This window comes from Phascolarctos cinereus, unplaced genomic scaffold, assembly GCF_003287225.1.
Source record: "Phascolarctos cinereus isolate Bilbo 61053 unplaced genomic scaffold, phaCin_HiC Scaffold_7;HRSCAF=346, whole genome shotgun sequence".
NCBI lineage: Eukaryota > Metazoa > Chordata > Mammalia > Diprotodontia > Phascolarctidae > Phascolarctos > Phascolarctos cinereus.
Window position 1 is genome coordinate 8,068,942 of NW_027556180.1, and position 8,490 is coordinate 8,077,431.

Genomic DNA, 8,490 nt, shown 5'->3' on the forward strand with positions numbered 1-8,490 from the left:
GGTACTGATTTGCAATCAATCTGGGAATGGGCCTAGACATCCATAAATATAGCCAAGCTCCGATGAAGATAAAATTGTTGTGGTCCATTTCCTGACAAGTACTGAAGTGCATTCACCCTTGAAGTCAGTGTCTTGTAGTTCCTCTATCCAATCACAATTCTTACCTAAAAACAAAAACCAAACTGATAACAAGTTACAGATACACATTCCTCTAAGTTAGGGAATGTAGTTTGCTATGATGGCAGGAACTGGGTGTGTTCATGTCTTGTTATGACATTTCTGCATGATATCTCCAATTTGCAGATGGAGAAAATGAGGCATGGTCAGGGAAGAGAATTTTCCACAAGTTCTTTCAGTTTCCAGATTTAAAAATTGAGACCTAGAGCTCTATTCCTTGTGCTAACATTCTTACCCCCAACCTCATTTTTCATTTGTTTTTTCCCTTCCTCACCAGTGGTTCTTAACTAAAAGGTACCAAGCACCACCAAGCATAGCTATCAAGCTGTGCTGCTGCTCTGTTTTGGCCTGGAGCACCTTGGCTCCTCCCCTAAGCTCCACCTTGGGGCTCTGGGAAGTTTGCTTTATTGGGATGCCAGAATAAACCAGATCCAAAACCACCCGTAACATCACTAATGGAGATGCCCATAAATCAAAGAGCACCCTGGGGTCAGAGGCACACACACACACACACACACACACACACACACACACACTCCCAAATATATACGTACATACATATATATATATATGTATGTATGACAAAGGGGAAGGTGTGTCAGAGAACTCCAGATAAAATTACTGTGTGTCTGTAATAATACCTGACATTTATGAATCCCTTTCATCTGGCACAGCCCTGAAAAGGGACTAAAAGTGCTATCTTTTGAAAGCCAGCCAGTGCTTTGGGGGAAAGGAGGAACAAATCTGCTTATAGAGTTATGCAAGTGAAAGAGTCTTGAAGAAACCATTTTGTTCCTCCTCCTGCCTCCAGGAAACCCCTGCTTTCTGGTCATCCAGTCTTCTCATGACTCACATACCTAGGCACCACTATAGGACAGGGCCTTGTGTCCTTACTCCTGGATTATTGCAATTGACTACCCAAATGCATTTCTTCCTAGTTACTCCTCTTCTAATCTAGCCTCTACACACAGGTCAAAATCATCTTCCTAAGTTATGGGCCTTACAAGGTTATCCATCTCCTCAAGAATCTTCAATAGTTTCTGATGCCTCAGGTGGCCATTTAAAGACCTTCACAACCATGACTCTAACCTTGATTGGAACAGTTTCTTCTGAACCACCCCTCCACACACAATTCCCCAAATACTGCATTAGATATTTCAACCAAATTGTCTTACTTGCCCTTTTCCAAGTTCAGAATTCCATCTCTCACCTCTGTGTTTTTCCATAGGCCATCTCCATGCTTGGAAAGTCCGCTCTTGTTACATCTACTTCTTAACATTTTTACTGTAGCTTTATATACTGCTCAGCTCAGGGGTTGCCTCTTTCAAAAAGGTATGACTTCAGGGCCTTCCTTGTTGTTTATGCTTTCTTCATCCTCCTCAAACTAACATGTATTTAATTATTTGTGTATGTTTTATTTCAGGACAAAATCCATCTCTCATTTACCATGTTCTTGTATCCCAATGCCTAGCATGGTGCTTTTCCAATTTAAAAAAAAAATCACAGAAACTAAAATTTCATTGCTGTGGAGAACTTCTGATGAGGAAATTCTATCAATGCATATTGGTATCTATTCTCCAACTTAGGGTATTGGAGACTTGTCTGGGGCTCTGAGTTGTTGAGTGACTTGCCCAATTTCACACAGCCTGTCTTGTGGAGGGATTCGAACTCAGGTCTCCCCAACCTCATTCCTTCCTTTCTACTCATTATGGCACTATGTCTTTCACCTGATACATTATAAGTAGTTAATAAATGCTACTAAATGAATTGAACTGAACTGAATTGAATTGAGAGGATGCCCACATATTGGGTGTGCCCTGTTGTGACTTTTCTGGGGATATGATTTAGCATCGTGGGCTTTAAAGGTTTCTTCCAGCTTTGATATTCTAGGATTCTACTACCCCCCCTTTTAAAGACTGGCAACATATTCTTCACTTTGCATCATTGACTGCTTTGTTATTTGGGGGTTATGATCAATACCTTTTCTGGAATGGGCATTTGGAAGTTTAAGTCCATACATGCTAATTCCATCTTGCATGGATGGAAAACTGAAGGCACTTGACCCTTTACTAGGACCACTTGGTAGACCTTAACATAGCAATTTGGTGGTTCTTACTTTAAACACACGGTACTTGTGCCAAGATTTTTAAGGGAACACCTATCAATTCAACATGAATTTAAAGCACCTAGTGTGTACCAGGTGCAATGCTCAGGACAAGGGATACAAGCATAAAAAACAATGATCAAAGTCTATGTTCTCAAGGAATTTACATTCTACCTGATCAGGGCTGGGGGCAGGGACACATGGACACAGGTACCTACATACAACATATGCACCTGAAAAAGTAATTATTTTATGAGAAGAGATTGAACAGTCAAAAGTAGGAAAATTCCTGGAGACCTTTTAATAGGAGATGGAACTCAGCTGAGCCTTGAGGGTTATAGGAGGAGGAAGAGGATGCAAGACATGGAAGATGGTCTGGGAAAAAGCTCATGTACTCTGTCAATTACAATAACCACCACAGCAGCAACAGCAACAACAACAATGATGATGATAATTACAATTTATGGTGGGAAGGACTCCCTGACTAGGAAGCATTATGCACGTAGGTCTGATAATTGTGACCTTAAGTTTCATTAGTAGTTAGTTCATAAGCACTTGTGAAGTACTTACTATGTACCAGGCAGTGTGCTCAGCTTTGAGAATACAAAGAAAGGCAAAATATGAACCTGGCCCTCAAGAAGCTCATGATCTAATGGAAGAAAGAACATGCCCTCAAACTATGCACATCCAACCTTTGTAGGACATTAATGGGATGTAGTTTCTGAGGAAAAGAATCAGCAATGCTGAGGGTCTAGTGGAAGGGATAGGAAAGGCCTCACTCAGGGCATAGGATTTGGAAAAAGTTTTAAAGGAATCCAGGAGGCAGAGCTGACTGGACAGATCATTCTAGACAAAGGGAAGAGACAAAGAAAAGGCATGGAGGTGGAAAATGGACTATTATGCTCAAGGAAAACCAATGAGATCAGTAGAGTTTGACCACAGAGTACTTGGGGAGGCTAATAAAGTCTAAAGAGTCTTAATGGGAGTTTATTAAACAAGGGAGTGATATATTCAGACTTAAATTTTAGGACAATCACCTTGGCAGCAGGGATGGAGTGGATAGAAATAAATGAGAGCAAACTCTTAGGAAACCATTGTCGTAGTTCAGGTGCAAGGTCAGGAGGGATTCAGGGTAATGGCTATGAGGCTAGAGAGAAGAGGACATGCATGAGACATGCGGTAAAGGTGGAAAACAAGCAACTTCGGGAACTGATTGTATATGGGGGTGAAGGGGAATGAGAAGTACACACTGACCCTGCATTTCAGCCTAATTCAAGAGGCTAAATTTAAGAGGCTATATTTCTTTCACTCCATTGGTCAGTGCCTTCACTCTAAGGGTGCTAAATCTTCTAGAATAACATCCCATCACTCACTGTTCTTTTGCATTACCTAGACATCAACTTAGATACTTTAGAATCACCAAATATGTAAGTAGAAAGGAACTTAAAAGCTGTTTAGATTTAAAATCACAATATCCAAGAATTGGAATTTTTGTCCCATTTTTTATTTATAAACTTTTATTAACAACGTTCAAAGGACTCTCATTTCATGTTTCTCTCTGCTGAAGTTATGTGTCTAATATACCTGACTGTGCAATGGGAATTCCTCTAAGGACAGGTACTAAATCTTTTTTTTTAAACTTATTTAATTTTTTTCCCACCTCCTCCCACCCCTACCCTGATCCTGGCATATGGCTCAATAATCATCTGTCAAATAAATGAAAGGACAAAGGCATGAATGAATGGATCAATGGATGAATTCTAATCTGTGACTGACATCCATTCCCTAAGATGCACATGGACAATATTGGTCTTTACTGGATAGATTTCTTTTGATGTCATTTTTTGTATTTTTCCTTCACTAGAGTATAAGTGTTGAGCATATGGCATGATTATTCCCATACCTAGCTCCCCAATTTCATTGGCTTCCTTCTCCATCCACTGGCATCTCTTAATCTGCACATGAGAGTATAAATAGAGTAAGTTGAGTTGTTGTTCAGTCATTTCAGTCATGGTAGATACTTCATGACCCCATTTGGAATTTTCTAGGGGAAGATATTGTAGTGTCTTGCCATTGCTTTCTCCAGCTAATTTCATGGATGAGTAAACTGAAGTAGAAAGAGTTAAGTGACTTGCCTAGGGCCACTCAGTAAGAGAACTCAGGTCCTTCTGACTCCAGGGCTGGCACTCTATCCACTTTGCCATCTAGCTGTCCAATGAATTGAGGAACTGCCTCTTTATCCATGTGAAGAGGGCCAGACTGGCTGGCTGAGAGAATGTCTTGAGACATTCATCATTTGAGATGCTTTAGGCAAAAATGGAGAGCCCTGATCTGTCCATCTGAACAAAGAGGCCAGTTTCATTCTGAAAAAAAAAAAGATGGGGTGGGCACAATGAGAAGTCTCATTTGTAGATAATTCTCAGGTCCCTGAAGCCAAAACTACACTTCAAAGAAACTACCAAGAGTCTAAGCTTCAAAGGATCCCTGCAGGGTCAATTAGCAGCCAGAGAGGGTTATCAAAGTAGTCACTAATGGCAGTTAAACTCCTGTAAAATCTAATGAGGACTGACAGTCCCAAGGCATAGGGTGGTATTGTGGCTGTTTAAATAAAGAGTAGGCTTTACACAAAAGACTGTTGATGCCAGTGAAATGTAAGCACAGGAAGAGATGCTTATGGAGCCATGGGGCATTTCCACCAACAAGAGCTGCTATCTTGTGGGAGCAGCAGCACAGCCATGGTCTCAGTTCTGAGAAGCAGCGTAGCATCATGAAATGGTGATGGGTTGGGACTCACTGGAAGCATTTAAGCAAATACTGGAAGAGTATTCCTTAGTTAAAAAGTAGAAGGCATTCTAGGAGAGTATAGAATGGGCTAAGTGTCTTCATTATGACCTTCCAATTCTGAAATTCTGTTTTCTCTTTAAATGTTCTGATTCTTTCCTTTCCCTATTAGAATGCAACTCAAAAATGATCTTGTAAATCAGGGGCAAAATGCAATTAAATATTTGTATTTATACTTTGTTCACCACATTGGTAAATCCCAACAAGTCATACTGGTGGGAAATGGTATAGTGCTTTAAAATTTGCAAAGAGCTTTAGAAATATTGTCTCATTTCACTCTCCCAACAGCTTTGGGAGGCAGATCCAATTATTCTCCCTGTTTTAACAGTTGAGGAAACTGAGAAAAAGGATTTAAGTTACTTTCAAAGGGTCACATAGCTGTTAAGTGTCTGAAATGAGATTTGACTCAGGACTTCCTCACACCAAGACCAAAACTCCATATACTCTACCACCAAGCTGCCTCTCTCACAGACATTATCATCAAGATATATATATATATACAGAGAGATAGATGTGTACACATATATGTGTGTGTGTATGTGTATGTATGTAAGTATATATATATACATATACATACAATATACACATATGCATGTATGTATATATAAATTACATGTAAATATATATAATATATATCATATGTGTATGTATATAAAATTTTGGGAAGAGACTTGTCCAATACAGGTTGTTTTGCTAATGTATCCATTGTTCTTTCATTTCTTCTAGAGAAGTTTAAAGAAAGAGGTAGATGTTCCTAGGGGTTCTCTTAAACACCATTCCTGAGTCTAACATAAGATCCTGGTAGTCAGTCAGTCAGACAACATTTATTAATTACCTAATATGTGCCAGATGCTGTGCTAAGCACTGGGGATACAAAGAAAGGTAAAAAACAGTTGCTGCCCTTAGGGAGCTCACAATCTACTGAGACAACATGTAAACAATTATGAACAAACAAGCCATAGATAGGCTATGACAGATATAATCAACAGAGAGAAGTCACATAGGCCAGAAGCCAAGGAAATCCTTGTTTGGGTCCATGTGAAAAAAGCAAATGGCTGAGGGCCCTCCTGCTTTGAGATTGCATTATTAAACAAAAACAAACAAAGGAACTATCCCAGCTTCTTTTCCTGAGAATTCTTAGCTTGTGTTTCACGTTGGATTGGAGATGACATCGTTCCTTTCTCTATTCTCAAGTTAGGAAAACTTTACCTATGAAGACCTTATTTTGAGTTTATTTAAGCCCTTTTGAAAAAGAAGACCTGATTATGGGATCATGAGAGGAAAGCTTTGGATAATCCCTAAAATAGTTGGTGTGTTAGTGTTGAATAAGCGAATGATAAATATGCAAAAACACACCAACTTGGTCGTTCTTTGTTCAGGGGAGAAGTCAGTTCCAACTTCCGCCTTTCGTGGCATTCAAAATGCTGAAACAGATGACTGGGAACCAGGAACTGAATGTTGGATAATAATATTTAATAGCATTTCTTAAGAAACCCAGAGTGTATTGGGTTTGCTACTGTCTGCAGTTGAGATTTAACAACTATGGAATTCCTTTTCAGGAACACCTCAAGACCTTTTGTTGAGATTCTGAAGCAGTGCAAGTGGCAGAGTGAAAGGCATCCAGTTGATGCCTTATGAGGAGCATTGGAAGAAACGGGACATTTGAACTGGAGAAGAAAAAATCAGGGGACAGGAGAGCTGTCTTCAAGAACTGAAAAGCTTGATATGTGAAAGAGATTTGTTTTACTTGGCTCCAGAAGGGAAAACTAACAGAGATAGATGAATTTAGACTTGATTTAGGTTGGGGGTGGGGGTGGGGAGGCAATCCAATCAATTGTACCTGAAGATGGAATGTGTAGATGCTTTGGACTCTTCCTACCTGGAGGACTTTAAGCAAAGGCTGAATGTTGGATGTTGTAGAATGATTTGAGGTTGCATTATTAAACAAAAACAAACAAAGAAAAAATCCCAGCTTCTTTTCCTGAGAATTCTTAGCTTGTGTTTCATGTTGGATTGGAGACGACATCATTCCTTTCTCTCTTCTCAAGTTAGGAAAACAGGTACAGGTTGGCCTCAGTGACCACTGAGGTGGCTCACAATTCTGAGATTCTGTAAAGAACCAAGGGCAGTGACTTGGGCTTGCCACAAGGTCATGCAGGGGTAGGCTGGAGGCAAGTTATAATTAGGGATTGACTGGGGATCCAGTAAACCTCTCTGTAATCTAGGTGATTCCAGCCCATTTAAATAATGATAGTGTTTGAAAAGCTCCTTTGGCTCTGGGTCAGAAGGTCATAGTTTCATCAGATTTTGAGATAGAAAGGATCTCAGAAACCATCCAAGATCCCTGACACCACTTGACTCCACAATTCTCCCTCCAACCAAGCTTTGAGAGAAAAAAAGTTCTGTTTGTGACTAAGATAAACAAAGTAAACTCATTGGGAAAACTTGATGGGTTCCATGCTCAAATGGCCAGGGCAGTTTTTTTCCCTTTTAATTATGGAAAACAATAAGCAATTGTTTACATTTCTAAGATTGACATTAATTTCAAGAGTTCACTAATAATAACAACAGGATGTCCATCTCTCCAAGGTGACAAAATGAGAATGAGAAAAGAAGCCATCATGTTGTTCATGAAGCAAGGACACGGAGTCCACCCTGTCCTCTCCATCGCTCTGGCCAGCTGACCCTCCCAAGGAAAATATTGGCAACAGTTCCCAAACCACACACATTGAACAGAGGTCAAGGTCATGCGGGAGTAAAATCTTTGCACCATCTCATTTGGAGAGAAGAGTTGCACCTTAATTCATCTCATTATCGACTCAGGAAGGAAGGGATTCATGCCTACAAGAGTGACACTTCAGACAGTCCTGAACTGCTTCTGTGACTGACATATTGTATTCATTTTAGTAATCTCATTTCACTTTAATGGCCCTGAGAATCCATTAGGAATTGGAGCTGGGTTGCTAGTAAATTCAAACCCTTCCCCAAAATAACTGGAATTCTTCAGTTTAAAGACATCATAAACCTCTGCTAGTGGGCACTAGGACACTTACCCTTGCTTTATTCTCTCTACCAGGAAAAAAAAAAGAGCATAATGACCTCTTTCCCGATGGAGGACTCCAATCACTTTGGGGAAGCATTTCAAAACAATAAAAGCAATAGAGCTAAGAGGCCCCAGTAATTCGGGGCTCTCTCTCTCTCTCTCTCTCTCTCTCTCTCTCTCTCTCTCTCTCTCTCTCTCTCTCTCTCTCTCTCCTTCTCTCTCCCTCTCTCCATTTTCCCCTTGATCTCCATTGTTTATACATCTCTCTCTCTCTTTCTTTCTTTCTTTCTTTCTTTCTTTCTTTCTTTCTTTCTTTCTTTCTTTC